The sequence below is a fragment of the Dicentrarchus labrax genome, unplaced genomic scaffold (assembly GCF_905237075.1).
Source record: "Dicentrarchus labrax unplaced genomic scaffold, dlabrax2021, whole genome shotgun sequence".
NCBI lineage: Eukaryota > Metazoa > Chordata > Actinopteri > Moronidae > Dicentrarchus > Dicentrarchus labrax.
In genome coordinates, this window is record NW_026136722.1 from 15372433 (window position 1) to 15387627 (window position 15195).

General features: G+C 41.0%; 1 protein-coding gene across 3 annotated transcripts in view; it reads left to right on the forward strand.

Moving 5' to 3' along the window:
• The window catches only part of spop (speckle type BTB/POZ protein), an 81574-nt gene that overhangs the window by 20121 nt on the left and 46258 nt on the right, over nucleotides 1-15195 (forward strand). The window contains exon 3 of one of the 3 annotated variants that reach the window (XM_051388350.1): nucleotides 729-976. The exons of the other annotated variants lie outside the window; for them this stretch is intronic. The gene's annotated coding sequence lies outside the window, so the exon portion shown is untranslated. The remainder of the gene's footprint in view (nucleotides 1-728; nucleotides 977-15195) is intronic. 3 annotated transcript variants of the gene reach the window in all.

Consider the following 15195-nt stretch of genomic DNA (forward strand, 5'->3'; position numbering starts at 1 on the left):
TCAGTCAGCTGACATTTAATGCTCAGCCATTACATACTCTGCTGCTGCTTTAGTATAGGCCTCGTTGTTACCGCCATGAATATGAACGGACAGATGTGACAGCTGGCCAGCCATATGTGACAAGTCTTTTAGATCTTTATGCCTTAATTATCTCTTCCCTTGGGACCAATATTGACTTTTTAGGTCTTAATGCTTAGACCTTATGAACTGCCAGCTTCCAGTTGGCATTGTCTGTTTCTTGGCAACCTCCAAGCCAACTGAGAAAGGTGCTTGATAACTGCTCACAGCTAAATCCATTTCTGTCAGCTGTGGTGAGATGGGTGATTTCAAAATTTATCACAGTGTTGTAAAAATCACATCTGTATATCATGTCTGCTGTTTACTGATAAGTGGCTATGTCAAAGGTTTCCTCCGTTGTTATGCCGTCACGCCGGTGACAGCTGCGGCCCCGGAGGCATTAAGGGTTTGAAAGCACGTACGTCTGTCCCATTCTCATGAAATTTCTTCAAATTTGGTACAAATGTGAAAACTGATTAGATTTTGGTGATCAAAGGTCACGTCCGTCCCATTCTCATGAACACGTGGAGAGAATTTCATTACATCTGGCACAACGCCCTCTATCCTTAGACCCTTGACTCGGATGAGGAACAACTCCCATTAATGTTTTACACCTGGGTGAAATGAGCCGGTGGCTGAAGGAGCTACCCATCTGCCACTTCTCGTTGCAGAGAGGGTGAGAAGGACTATCCAAGATGGCTTTGATTCTCATCCTCCTCTCCGCCACTGCCTCCACACTGTCCAGTTCCAACCTGATCACCTAGCTGGCCTTCCTTAACAGCTTTTTGAGGCTGCTGACCTCTCTTGCACACCACTGTGAAGAACAGAGCGCTGGCTACTACAGACTGATAGAAGATCTGCAGAAACACACTGAAGGAGTCTCCTCAGGAAGAACAGTCTGCTCTGTCCCTTCCTGAAGGTGAGTCCAGCCTCTTCACTTCCTCTTCAACCAGGATAGGGGACCTCCTGTTCCTCTGGTTGTCCATCACCATCTCATTGGTTTTGATGACGTTGAGCTTCAGGTAATTGTCACCGCACCATGTGAGGGAGTTCTTTATCAGCCCTCTGCACTCCTCTGTAAAAATAGTCTCTAAGTGAACTGGACTCATACATATCAATAAAGTGAATCTTTCATTTCCCCCAAAAATACACAAGTCTTCACTACAGTATTATGAGTGGAGCATGGATGTTAACGGCAACATGACTGATTAATGGAGGCATAGGACTGTGAGGCAGTAATTCTAGCTTCTTAATGAAGTTTTCGTGGGAGTTGTTCCTCATTTTCAGTGAGGGTCTGAGGTTGGAAGGCATCTTTTTCATTTAATTTTATAGTGTGGGTGTTGAAAAGCCCTTTGAGACTTACTGTGATTCTCTATACAAATATAATCAGTTATACAAATGAAATCAACGTAATTAATAACTGAAAGTAGAAGTTGAATTATTTTGAACACTGCATCTATAAATATCAAATTTTGGCTGCAATTTGCAAACAGTCCCAGTAACCGTGCAGTATGGGTAACACAGTAAGTGTGTATGGGTCGGTGTGTTTTGGTTAGATGAAGTCACACCACAAGAGAGCACAATTATGGTTTCTTCATGTTTTACGTTGAATGAGCTGTCATCTCTCTTTTTTTTGTGGCTTTAAAAGAAAACACGTTCAGCCGTTTTATTCATTGTTGTATAAGTGGTGCTCACAAGAATGCCGGCGAGTCTGTTATTTTCTCTATGAATCTTTTTTCTTTGTCTCTTTCTCTGTGTCTCTCTCTTCCCCCACTCTGTCTGTCTCACCTGGGTCGTCCCACACATTCTCATTTCTCTTGTTATCCCAGGTTCTAATTTCAGTTGCCGCGGCAACCCTGCGGCTCCCTCCACTTATTCCTCCTCCCTCGTCTCTCCGAGCTCCTTGTTAAGTGTGGCAGAGCTGGTTAATGATTGTGTTTTATTTATATTTTTCCTCCGGTAGGGTTCTTTTTGATGGGCCACACATGTCTTGACTCTTGACTAAGCTTGGCTTTCTTTCTACTGTATTTTCATTTTCTGTCTTTCTTGCTTACTTGTTTGCGTTCTTTCTGGCTTGCTTCTTTTCTTGCCTTTTGTTTTTCTGCCTTTCGTGTTTCGTTGCAGTCTTTCTTTGTGTTTTCTTGTTTTTGTCATGACACTGCAGTCGGCCAGTTAGCTGTCAGCCGTGCAGTAAATTGTGGTCACTCAAGGACACTAGGTGGACGGTCACTGCTTATCCAATGGCATGCTTGGAATTAGTTTGCCCAGTGTGCCTTGTCTGATTGTTTGCCTTTATGCTGATCAAGTTTATTGGCGTTCAGCCAGACTTCATCAGTGAAAGTGCACTGTTCACTCAAAGTTTGTAGCTGATTTACTTACTTACATTTTACAATTGTCATTAATTACAGTACATTCATATACATGTAACTGTATATCTTCCTTGTAAATCTAATTTTAGTTTTCCTTCTTTATGTCTTCCTTTTGTGCTACTTTTGTATCATTTGTTCTATTTTATTCTAATCTTTAATATTAGAATATTTGTGTGTAGCATGGCGCTGCACTTCATTATGCAATCCTGTGTTGTATAATGATAGTTTATATAATATATATATATCTAATTTTCTTCTGTTTTTCTCGCTTCCACACTTATCTCTTAATATTGTTCTGAAACTGTTATTCTGTAGATATCTTAATGGCAACAAATGACCACACCAGCATGTCTTCACATTACTTAAGTTGTAGCACTGTGCAGCTCCCTAGGAGTGAATATCAGGTAATTATTGTAATATGCAAAGCTTTATGGTCTTTATGGTATCTCACAGTCAACACTATATAGAAATGTTTGTTTTTGCAAATTCTTTGAATGACTCTGAAGAAAACTTGGTTACTTCAGTTACCTCTTCAAAAAAAGTCTATCCTGCTCATCCAAAGTTACGTGGACTGGAATCCGTCTCTGTCTGTTGTCCTTGTTTGCTTTGCTTTCTCACTTTGTTTTCCTTCCTTTTTTTCTCATTGGTCACATTATTTTGTTGACAAAGCCTGTGTGTGTGTGTGTGTGTGTGTGTGTGTGTGTGTGTGTGTGTGTGGGGTGTAGATGCATCAGTGTAAGAAAAAGGCAGGTTCCTTTACTTTCTCATTTTTGCTTGCCTGCCTTCTCTCAACCCTCCCTTCCTTTCCTACTCCTCCCATTTTTCAGTCTCCTATTATTTTTTATGTATTTATTATGTATTTATGTATTCAACATGGGTTAAGATAAATGCTGTCTGGCCCCCAACTGATGTGTTTTTCACTTATCTTGTTTCTTTGTCGGTTTATCCGCCTTTGTCCCTCTGTCCATCACCATCTTGGCATCTATTGGAGCACAGAGAGTCTCTCTGGTGCTTTTGATTGGATGTTCAGAGATTGGAATGTGCCTGCCTGACTCAAATGACTTCATTAGAGAGTGCTAATCTCAGAGGGGGTCTCCACCAAAGGCAGCCTGATGTGTCAGATTTGTCAGGGCCATTTTGACAAAAGACAAAACGTGTGGAATAGTTAACATGAGTAATTTTGAAATGGCAGAATAGGCAGAGAAGATGAGTTTTAGGGCTGAAAGTTTGGTAGTGGCAGGAGTGCTCTCAGAGATAGTGAAAGAGAGGGAGATGAATTAGGGAGGCTTGGATTCGGAGCATAACTGTTGGTTACGGTCCCAGATTCACTGAGGAGATCTAAAATGTCACTGTGTGTGTGTGTGTATGTGTGTGTGTGTGTGTGTGTGTGTGTGTGTGTGTGTGTGTGTGTGTTTGCGATAGTCGAGCAGCTTTATCTGCCTGGCATTTCCTGCTTTCAGAACCGACTACAGCACCAGGCACCATCTGATGACCCTCCAAAAGGCTCAGCGCTGCAAAGAATATGGAGGGGAACACATGTAACCTTAATATGAATTAGGAAATCTTGGATTTAGAGGATGACATACAGGGTTTTGTCACCTTTACGAACACTGGCAGTTATTTTGTGGGTGTTATCTTTAATGGTGTTGCGGGAGTTCAAGTTTGATTCCCCCATTCTGGCTTTTCTGTGAGCCCCTGTGTGCAGGTAATGAACTGATCTCAAATCAGACTACTGGCTGATTAATACAGATGATATGACACATTCGCTATTGTCTGGCATCAGCTTGTGGCTGCAACTTTGCAGACTTTTCCACTTCAGTACTGCAAGGATAGAGGTTGACATTTAGGTGCCAGCAGCCAAACAGAGACGTTCGACTGCAGGCTCTCAACGCCCACCACTATCTCAACTAAGGTTCTTCAGGGAGTGAATATTGAAAATGTCACCTGAAAATTATATGTAAACATTGAAACTGTTGAAACTAGCATTTTTAATGTCGTATATCTCCTTTGAAGAAAATTGCACACAGCTCTAACTGTACAGTAGTGTCAGTGAAACCACATTAATATACTGTACGCCACACAAATTGGTATACTTCCACTTTTTAATCATGCGTTATTAGCTAATAATGTGAGAAAACACTGAGAAAGTACAGGCTCATGCTCATTCATTCATATTCCCTTATTTGTGATGGAAATTCAATCAGTGTTGCTTGAGATAAATTTTGCTGATTATTCCATTTTAAAAGTTTCCTTTTTACAGTCATACTCTTAATGCCCCATCTGACCAGCAATATTTTTCTCTACTTAGTATTACTGGCATTTCCTTTTTTATTATCAAGGCTCTGGTTTGACACTTTCCAGAGTGAGACAGCTCATTTTCAGCCCTCACTGTATAATGTATGTGCTCTTTAATGTATAGATAACAATGTATAAAAGGTGAGAAGATCACTTTTGGTTTTAACAGACGATACATCTTTTATGAATTTAATGGAGGGCATTTAAAATTCTCTCTGAATATAAATGAATGTGTGTGTGTGTGTGTGTATGTGTGTGTATGTGTGTGTAAATGTGGTAATTGGGAGGCAGAGTGACGTTGGGGCACACAAAGGAGTAACCCTTGTCGTACCAAGTGCAACCGATGGATGGAACTGAACTTATTAGCGCAGCTACCTTTCCTCTCCCTTCCTTTCACTGAAAAGAGCAACAGCAAAGCAATAAGACAGAGAGCACCATTTGCACCTGTCTCCAAATCTTCTCAACGGTCTGTGAGACTCTGTCTGGGTTTCCATACAGTATAAGTGGATTTATGTGCATTCTGTGTCGGCAGTGAATGAGAAAAGCCAAATAGGAATGAAAAACCCAGTGACAAAATGTCTTTCATGGCAAATTATGTGATAAATAGTAAGATAGATGCATTCACTCACCCACTAAGTTAAATATAAAATACCCGTGGTTGTGTCACCATTAGGTACTGAATTACATTATTACTTAGAGCATGTCTTTGTTTCCATCCTTGGATGTTATGACATCAGCAGGCAGCAAAGGAGGATAACATCTTGCCTTGTATTTATAGTTTAATTCAAGTTTCTGAATATTTTACACCTTTGCTCTTGGTGTGTACTGTAGTCTCTACAGTCTCTACATTTTAGGAAGCCAATTCATTTACCTCAGTAGAGCTAATGGAAACACACACTTTTACATTTTGCATTTTACATTTTGCAGCATTTCAAACATCAGTTTGACAATAAGACAAGTTAAGTGAACAGGTAATCTTAACTGGATCCTCTTCTTTGTGTATGGATCAACTCAGGGTGATGCTAATGAAAGATAAATAGACACATCTGCTTAATAAAAAAAGGTTTACTTTTCATTGATATTCGGTTCATTGCTGGTCTCTTGAAACAGGATACTAAACAGCTACATAGGTGGTCTGGTACTCCTTACTCTAAATAATTCCTTCTGTTATTCTATATACATGTAGCAAATTCTTTTTATGTCTCTTTCTTTGCTAATCTTTCCCTTCAAAAACAATGAACTTTAATGGTAATCCACACCAGGTTTGAACACACCACACCTCTTCTTTCATTTCTTTTCTCTGTTGCCCAAGTGACTCATTCTACCCCTGTTTAAGATGACATCTCACAAATTCAGTGACTTGTACTGCTGCCGGCACAGTTCATCATTATAATTGTTGGAAAGAAAGGAGGGAATAGTGAGGAGAAAATTGATGTAAAAAGAGGGAGTAAAAACTCACTCTGTCTGAAATCTATTCTCTACATATTAAACATATTAAAAACTCAATAGTTTACTCTATTATGAGATTTAAAACACTAATGATGTATCATTATTTTGTGCCACCATTGTCCCCTTAGGAGCAACAGCAAGCCATTGAATTCTACATTTTATTTTACACAGAGGGATTTTTTATGGCTTTATAGTACATAAATGTTAGACTTTGAATTCAACCTTGTATATAAAATGGCTGACTGTAAGTATACCACACATACCTTTGGTAGCAAATAGGGAGGAATTGTGGACAAATGCATCGTAGTGAAAGGGGAGGGTGAAAGAAATGAGCCTTTATAGGTATATGGGGATAGACTGAAAGCAATTTTACCTAAGGCAACATTCCTGTGCCAAAGCAAGCTGACGTGGTCTTAAGCCGTAATTAAAATGGAAAGCGACACAAGGAGGAGGCTGGTGGCCAAAGTCTGACATGGTCTTAACCTTTTATATTTGGTATTCTCATCATGTCATGACACACTTTCAGCATTGAATCGATTTCTGCGCGATGCTGTATTTCTGTGTGAAATGTCATCACAACTACAAGTTCTGATTTCTTAGGGAATCAGAAAAATATTAGGCTAGATTCACAGTGCATTGTAGTTATTGATGGTTATATCAAGCTCTCGTATGAGTAGCCAAGGTGGTTGGTCTCATCGAAGATTAATTAGGTTTACACATTTGCAGTAGGAGGTTGGTGAAGTTTGGTTTCCTTTTCTGTGTGTTGTCACATACCCAAACAGGGTGATAGGACCCTTTTTTCAATTGTATGTACTGTGGGCATATTTCTGTGTTTGTGCATTCTTGGGATGTCACTTGGCTTACTTTCAGAAAAAAATGATATCTAAGTAAATGCTTTTTATGCTGCATACAGTATCATCATTAACCCACTGTCAGGTTCACTTATTTTCCAAGCCTATTCTTACAGAATTTCATGCTTTGGTCTATAAAAGCTGACAACCTGTTGGCATATGAAGGTATTGACTGAGTGCATACATGATGTCCAACACCCTCTGTGCAAAGAGATGGATCAGAAGAGATTAGACAAGCGGAAAGGATAAAGATAGAGCTAAAGACAGGCTTTGTTTTTGGCCCCCTTATGAGCCAGTCCTCCTGCTAATTACCAAGCTCTCTGGTCCTTGCTAAATGTGTTTGAAATCCACTGGATGCAGATAATTGAGCTGGAAATGTGTTACATGACAAAGTCACGCTGAAGGACAACCACTAAAAAAGGCCTCCTCTCCACTTCCCCCCTGTTTTCTCTGTCAGGCACACTTTTGAAATAAAACTCCCCCCAAATGATTCATTCCACAGCGTTTGTCTTTGTTGTTTGTTGAGATTGAAGCTTAGGGGATGTTTGAGCCACCTATTGTGATAAGCTATAGTCAAAACAGAGACAGGCCAATGGCGGATGTGTCAGACAGGCCTGTGTTTTCTTGTTGCTGAAATAATTGCTTTTAGCCTTCAGTTTAGGGATGTGAGCTTTTAAAGATCCCTCACACATCATCATAGCAAAGTAGAAAAATGTTTTATAGCCAAAGGCTGGATATGTCTGTCCATGCATCTCAAGCTTTCTCTCAGCCAAGCAGTCGCTTCTACTTTCACAGATTTTGTATAGCCTAAATCTCAAATTGATTTCAGTGCTTCATATGAAAATTGATTTACTGGCTTCTGGATACATTGATCCCGGGCAGAGATGGGCCTCCCCAGAGAATGTTGGAGTAAAGTGAAAATAAGGTGAAGAGAAGACTCCCTGTCGTTCTATTTGCATTTTAATTATAAATTGCATCATTGCACTGAGTGCGGTAACAAAACAACTCCCTCGCCCTCCATTCACTCCTCCCTTTTGCTTCAAGCTCAGTACACTTCATGAGAATGAAACTTCATGCGGCGAGCCTCTGCAGGGCAGAAAATAAACAGACAGGGTAATACGTAAGAGCACACCCAGTGGTCGTGAGGATGAAGGTGAAAGAAGCTTTACCTCAGTGGCTCCATGCAAATGCTGTTGCACAAATATTATTCTCTATCAGCTTTGTTCTGAGAAAGACATACTGTAAACTGTCAAAAGATGTATTTATTTGGATTGTTAGACAGAGTTAGCTGTGTTTCAGTGGGTGTCTGTGCTCGAGAAGAAGACACAGAGTGAAAGAGAGCTGTGGACTGAAGCCAGTATCATTTTGTCATTTAGAAAGCACTTTTCTGTTGTTATCTTGGCTACATGGGACCACTGTGGTTTGATGTCTGCCTCAGAGTATATAATGTTTTGTTTTTCAAGTCTCAAATTTTCAGTTTGGATTTGGCTTTCTCTATCTGCGTGTGTGTGTGTCTGCGCTTGTGTAGAAGCGTTGGTATGTTTTGTCACACAAGTGAGTGTGAGTGCTGTGAGTATAGAGGCCTAATTGATCACATTGGAGTAGTGTGTGAGCACAAATAGCAAGAGCGCAGACTGAACAGCTTTAAAAGTGGGACTTAAAGCTCCAGCCTGGATTCTTGACAGGATGGCAGAATGTATATATGCACACATATGGTCTTATCTAACATTCAATTCGTACACTGTTGCTGTTACCACTGCCAAGTAAGTACAGCAGCAGTGCAGGTTTTCCAGAGGATTGTGTCCATCAAATGATCGCTTTATCTTTCTTCCATGTCTGTTTTATTAAATATGTAATATCGGATGTTTCTTGCTGAGTGTGCAAAATATTGGGAGAAGATTATGCAGATGGATTGATTTGCATGTGTAATGTGATTTACCAAGACTGAAAGTCATTGGGGTAAAGGTATTTGTGTGTGTAATGAGGTACACCAGACCATGTACTCACGTATCAGATATTTATTCATAGATTGCAGCTTTGTGGCAACATATGGGAATTTTACAAGTGTTCTACATTTGGACCGTAGTTAAAGTCAATTACTCGTAAAGATGGTTTGAACGTGTAGGTGAATGTTGTGTAGGAGCTGCCCTTTTGTTTGTGTTTAGATTGAGGATTGGACCTTTATACTGAGACACTGAGTCACACAGAAAGCTGGTCAGCTCTGCAACGACAGAGCAAAGCAGGGATTTGGGGAATATCAGAAAGGATGGGGAGAGAGGGGAAAGGATGGTGGCAAGGGTCAAATGCTGACAAAATACACCTTAGCATTACTTTAGGCAGCTTTTATCCACTGCAGGCTTATAAATGAATGATGATGGAGCCATGGTAGCTAGGATTTCTTTCTGTCTTATCATATAGGTTTTACTATTGCACTGTTGCCTACGTGACATGCATGTTTGAGTAATTAGTTAACAGTTTGAGCCTGTACATTAAAGACATGATTGTGTTTTGCCATGACTATACTTGTAGTTGCTTCACTAATCACCTCTATAGTTTTGGGTTTTGGGAACTGCTCTTATGTCAAAGTAACAGCAACACTGTGAAGTGATCTCTTAGAAATGTAGACCAAAACATCAAGATAAAGACTGCTTATCTCGGAAGGTGATACCAAAATTAAGTTAATTAACATTGCCACTCACAGTAGTAAAATCTATACTTAAAGCTGTGAAGTACAGCTAGGGTATAATATTATTAATTTAGGCAAAGCTATCTTACTTTCTTGATGTTCTTATAGTATTTTTTTGTCAGCTTAGTTGCACAAATTAGCACATTTCTCAATCTTATATCTTCTAAAGTAGGACATTTAATCAAAACGAAGGACTATAGCAATGAGGAAGAAGTGTGGCACTGGCATGGTTGTCTGGTTTTATAGCAATCTTGACTGGGTTTCAGAGAGGCAGAGAAAATGGGGAGTTAAGGTGATGGTTTAAAAAGGGGAGAAATAAGGAGAGAGAGAGAGAGAGGTAGAGAAAGAGAAAGAGACAGAGAGACCATCAGTGATATGGAGAGGGATGGTGATGTTGTTTCACTGGGGTTTGCTCCACGGTTCAGGGAGGGCCCCTGTCTCTGCCGGTGCCTCTTAATCCATCACACCTCCTGCGGCCCTGGATCCGACACACTCCAGCGTCTCACCAACCCGCCGCCGTGTCCGTGCTCAGCCCTGTCATGCATGTGTGCCCACTGTGCCCATTATTCTCTTATCCCTGTTTTCACCCTCTTTTTCTCTCTCTGAGTGAGTGTCAGGACTATCAGCAGTGCCTCGGGCAAGATGGACTGACACTGTTTTACATACAGCAGACATGTTTTCATACGTGCTCCACATCCAGCCTTGTTCACACGCGTGTCTTTCACTCAAACCTGAGAAAAGATTCTCCCTCCCCCTGCCTGTGCCGCTTGCCAATTTAACCTGCGTCGGCTTCTCATATAGTTTAGATTTTCTTGCCATTAATGTCAGGGACACCTCTGGGCTGCTTTCCTCTCTCGTGACCGTCTGCTCGTCTGCTCGTCTGCTGCCAAAACTTCGGAATCTCTCACGACGGAGAGTTGGAATCACTTCCGTCATGTGATCCCTTTGAGAGTGTGCTTATCTGACAGGAAGCACACCTCCAGCCGGCTGTGTATGATTTTTTGAAATGGGAGTCAGCTTCTTCACTTAATAAATCTTGCTGATCCCCCATATGCATCTGCACATGCTCCCTGTAAGCTTTCATTGGAGCTCCCGTCCACTTTTAATAGAATCTGACCTTATAATGAACAGGCTTCATTAACCCTCTGTCAGATTTCTCACCCAAGCTGGAGGGAAGAGGGCGGGGGGGGGGGGTTGTTAAAAAAGCACAGGGTTGACTCTAAGCTCTGGAAGAGTGAGCTAGCATGTGGGCGTTTGATTTACGTTCAGAAATGCGTCACACATACGCTCAAAGCTGCAACACTCATTTAGCCTCAGCTTTTTGGCATGTTTTCAATCTTTGTAGTCTGTCCCTCTAAACTCTGCAGCCCGTCTCTGTACCTCACTGTTTTGCTCGCTGCCTATTGTCGCGCAAGGTGACCCTCTAAACACTCCAGGATCCCTGCTGTGATCGCAGCCTTTTCTGCAGCAACCAAATCACACAGCTCCACCCCCTGTTCACCTGGTGGTGGAGTCTCAGCACCGTGCCACCCGTTTTCTTCCCCTCCCAGCAGGAATTGGAGCCCGGAGGGACAAGATAGTGGGTGGTTCTGTGTATTTGATGTTTCCCTTTCATTTTGCAAGTTAAAGGGAATTTAGATGCTGACACGGTGTGTGTGTGTGTGTGTGTGTGTGTGTGTGTGTGTGTGTGTGTGTGTGTGTGTAAGTGCTTGTACTTGCTTGTAGAATGTGTTTTTGTTTTTTGGTTTTTATGTTAAATTTATTTAATCTTTTTGAGAGTCTCAGCAATAGCTGTAATGAATTCCAGAAGGCTTTCCATTTCTCTGTTCTGTCACTCTTCACCTCCTATTTCACAGCAGGCCTGGTCGCCTGAAGTCCCTGCCATCTGGCCATACTGAAGGGTTTTTGGGACAAACTTCAAAATTTCATATAAAAATCCATTGATGTAACTGCATATAAAGGGCATGTCATCAGCACTACCAGCAGCAGATATAGTGTGTGTTCACCTCAACAGTAAAAAGGTACTGTAAAGTTATCTTAATGTGACTTTAGAATTAATCATTGTATAAACAAAATCGAATTCCCTTGAAAGACTTTTCAAGGGAAAACAGCGTCTGCATTTGCCTTGGAGGGAGGATTCTTTATCTTTTTAGGACTTTTTATTTTTAGGGATAGTGAAGATGTTTTTGGATCTTGCCATAATGATAGTGACAGTGGAGGTCATACTGCAAACATTTGGTGAGAGAGGGGAATGCAAACTTGTTTTATTTTCTGATGTGTGATGGGTATTACAGGCTCATAGTTACAACCAACTGAATACCCTTCACCCTTCCCTTTCCAAGTGTGTAGCATGACCTATGGTGGCTGTGAAAAGTGTGATCCCCCTAAATCCTGCACACTGGTCCTTTAAATATGCATTGACTTCATAGACAGACTTGCAGGTTGGGGTGGCTGTGCAGGCGACATTGTGGATCAGCAGCTATTCAGATTGTCACAAGCACAGATGGAAAAACAAATGAACAGAAATGTGTCCTCAAGTGTAAATATGCATTGTAAGCTGTTCACATTATCAGATTTGCAGATGGAGGTAACATATGCCCAGAAATATATGCTATCACCCTGTAAAATTTACAGATGGAGTTAATATCACCGCATTATTACACCGTGAGCTGAGTGTCATGTATTGACTCACTATGTGGTTGCTGTATGTAAGGTGGCTGTTACGGTCTGGTCAGTATCTGGGCAGCTGGCAGCCTCCAGATCTCATGTTGATGAGGGAGGCAGATGCAGGCCTCACCTCGCTTAGCTCTTGTTTATACAGAGGAAGTTGAATCTATCTGTCTGTTGGTTTGTCAGACTCTCCTCCCTGGCGTGTTGAGGTGTGTGACAGAGAGATGGAGAGAGATGGCGGCTGGACTGGCAGAGTGAGAGCAGACTGTCTCTCTGTAATGAATATAAATGGGCTCCAGGTCTCACTCTCCTCATCTGGCTCCCCTCTCTGAAAACAGGCATGGGGTGAGGATGTGGGATGGAGGAGGCCCATCCTCCTTCCCTCCCTCTCTGCTTACTCACACACTTGCTGCATTGTACATACAGAACGCACAGAAACACTCACAATCATACAAATGTGTTTGTGTCTTGATTTTGTGGTGACTGCTCGGTGGTCCCAGTTCAGCCGAAACAGCTGTTAGGGAGACTCATCGTGGTGTTGTCAAAGTACAAAGTTACATGAAAGATAATGTGTTACAGTAATCTTTCTTTTTTGCTCTTCTTTGGTGTATGTTGCAAATCACGTTTAAGTGACTGTTCGGATGTTACGTCTAAAACATGTGGAAAACGTCACCGCATGACGATGATGAAGTTCCGGTAATTTAGCAGTCAGCCTCACTGTCTAAACAAACTTAACTAAAAACAACAAAAATGCCCTCACTGAATGAGCTAACGTTGGCCAGCACAGCTAGTTAGTAACATAAAAACAGCGTTTTATCGTGTTTACTAGTTATTCCAAATTCTGAGCTTATACAGTAACTCCAGGCATTGTTCCTTCTGTTTGTGTCAAAATAAAATGAACAGGCCGTACAGCTCTGGGTATCTCTGGGCGAGTATAATCAGCTGTTCTTCATCTTCAGTTTGGCTGACCTTTCAACTTGATGTTGTTACCTCGTTGTACGGAAAAGGTGAAGCAAGTCCTGTGGAGCCTGTTGGTTAAGTCTGATCACGTGACCTGTGGTGTGCTTGCTGCATTAGAAAAAGCTGCGATGTTTCCATCTCTGTGCACCAGAGACATAGACACAATGAAAAACGAATGAACGAATGCTCATCATGACAGCATTGCTTTTCATTTTGAGGCGCTTGTCCTGCATCTCCATTAAAAATAACGGATTAGCGTGTTCAAAAGATGTGACATCTGAACGGTCCCTAATGATAACACATAACATAACAGGAGATTGCTCTTCATCAGTGAATACATGCTATTAGAGCTGAAACCATTTTGAAAAAGAATGGATAGTTTAAATGTTTTATCTAGCAAAAACTATTAATTAATAATAATAAATAATAATAATAATATTAATAATAATAATTTGCTAATTTTCTCCTTTTCATATGATTATAAAATCTATTTAGTTGTGTTTTTTAATTTGTGTTTACACTGTTTCTTTTAACATTTTGTGGCATTTTAGTCCATGCTTAGTCAGTCTAACGTCATGTTCTAAATCACAATGTGGCATATGTGGTAAACACGTTCATGAAAACCGATACAATCTAATGCAATCGAATGAAAATGCTACGCAATAAATTGTATCTTTTTGAAGCTCATGATGTTCAATTGTTGTTTATACTTGAGGAAATACAGACCCTCTATTATAGTGCAATTCAATACAGCCCTCAGAAATTGCTGTGCTGAATCCCAACAATAACTGAACATTATAGTCTTCACAGTGACGTATTCACTGCAGGGCCTTTGTATGTATGTCTGCAGTATGACAAGCTATTGTCTGGCTAGTTTGCTGTGTTTGTCAGTGAAGAGATTAAGACTTACACTGTGTAGAATCTAAAATAGTTTTCTCTTTTTCTGTATTGCTCTGCTCTGAGCACCCTTACCCTCATCCTTATTTCCCCTGCTTTTTATCCAACCTACAAGGTGCTGATGGAGCCCAAGTAGCAGCAACACTCCTTATCTGAAGCACAGGACCTCCATAACCTCCTCACTTTGTCTTTTAACTGCATTTGGAGGAACACAGTCTTTGCCCAGCATACACTGTAATGTGACATTATTTATTTTCTCTATGCCGTGTGCATTATCACCTATTAGTCATTCTTCCCATTCACACCATGTCATCATCTGATTCCCATGACGAATGAACTGTCTGCAGACATTTCTTCTGAGGGAGTCCTATGATTAGCACACATCTCCATATCTCAGAGATGTTATTGCTTCTTTCCTCCTGCCGCTCCACTCTTGATGTTTGTCATGAAAAGGATGAAAAAAAACATCCTTTGCTTTATTCTGGCTAAGTGTCATCTGGGTCTATTTAGAAATCTGTGAGGCTGTTAGCAGTGCTGCCAGTGTTGTCATGTTTTCTTAAATTGATTCCCTGTGATTACTTGGCATTTATGGCGCTCTGTAAGGGACAGAATACGAGAAAATCACTTGGTAAATTGTGCTTTAGATATGCTGTGAAACAAAGCCCGGATGATGACACACACACACACACACACACACACACACACACAGAGAGCAACACACGTGGTCGGAAATCTGCGTATACGCCCTCACTCACTCATATGGACTATAATTAATTGCCAGGAAGTCTCAGGTAATTTAAATTGCAAATCAGTGCAGCCTTGTTCTCCCAACTTTTGTGATTAATATTTTATTGTTTTACTGAGCGAAAATGCCACCAGTGTTTTTCATCAGATACAAATAGCACAAAGAAAGAAAAGGGGGGCACTGGATTGAGGAAGATCGGATCCAGGCGTTATCTCT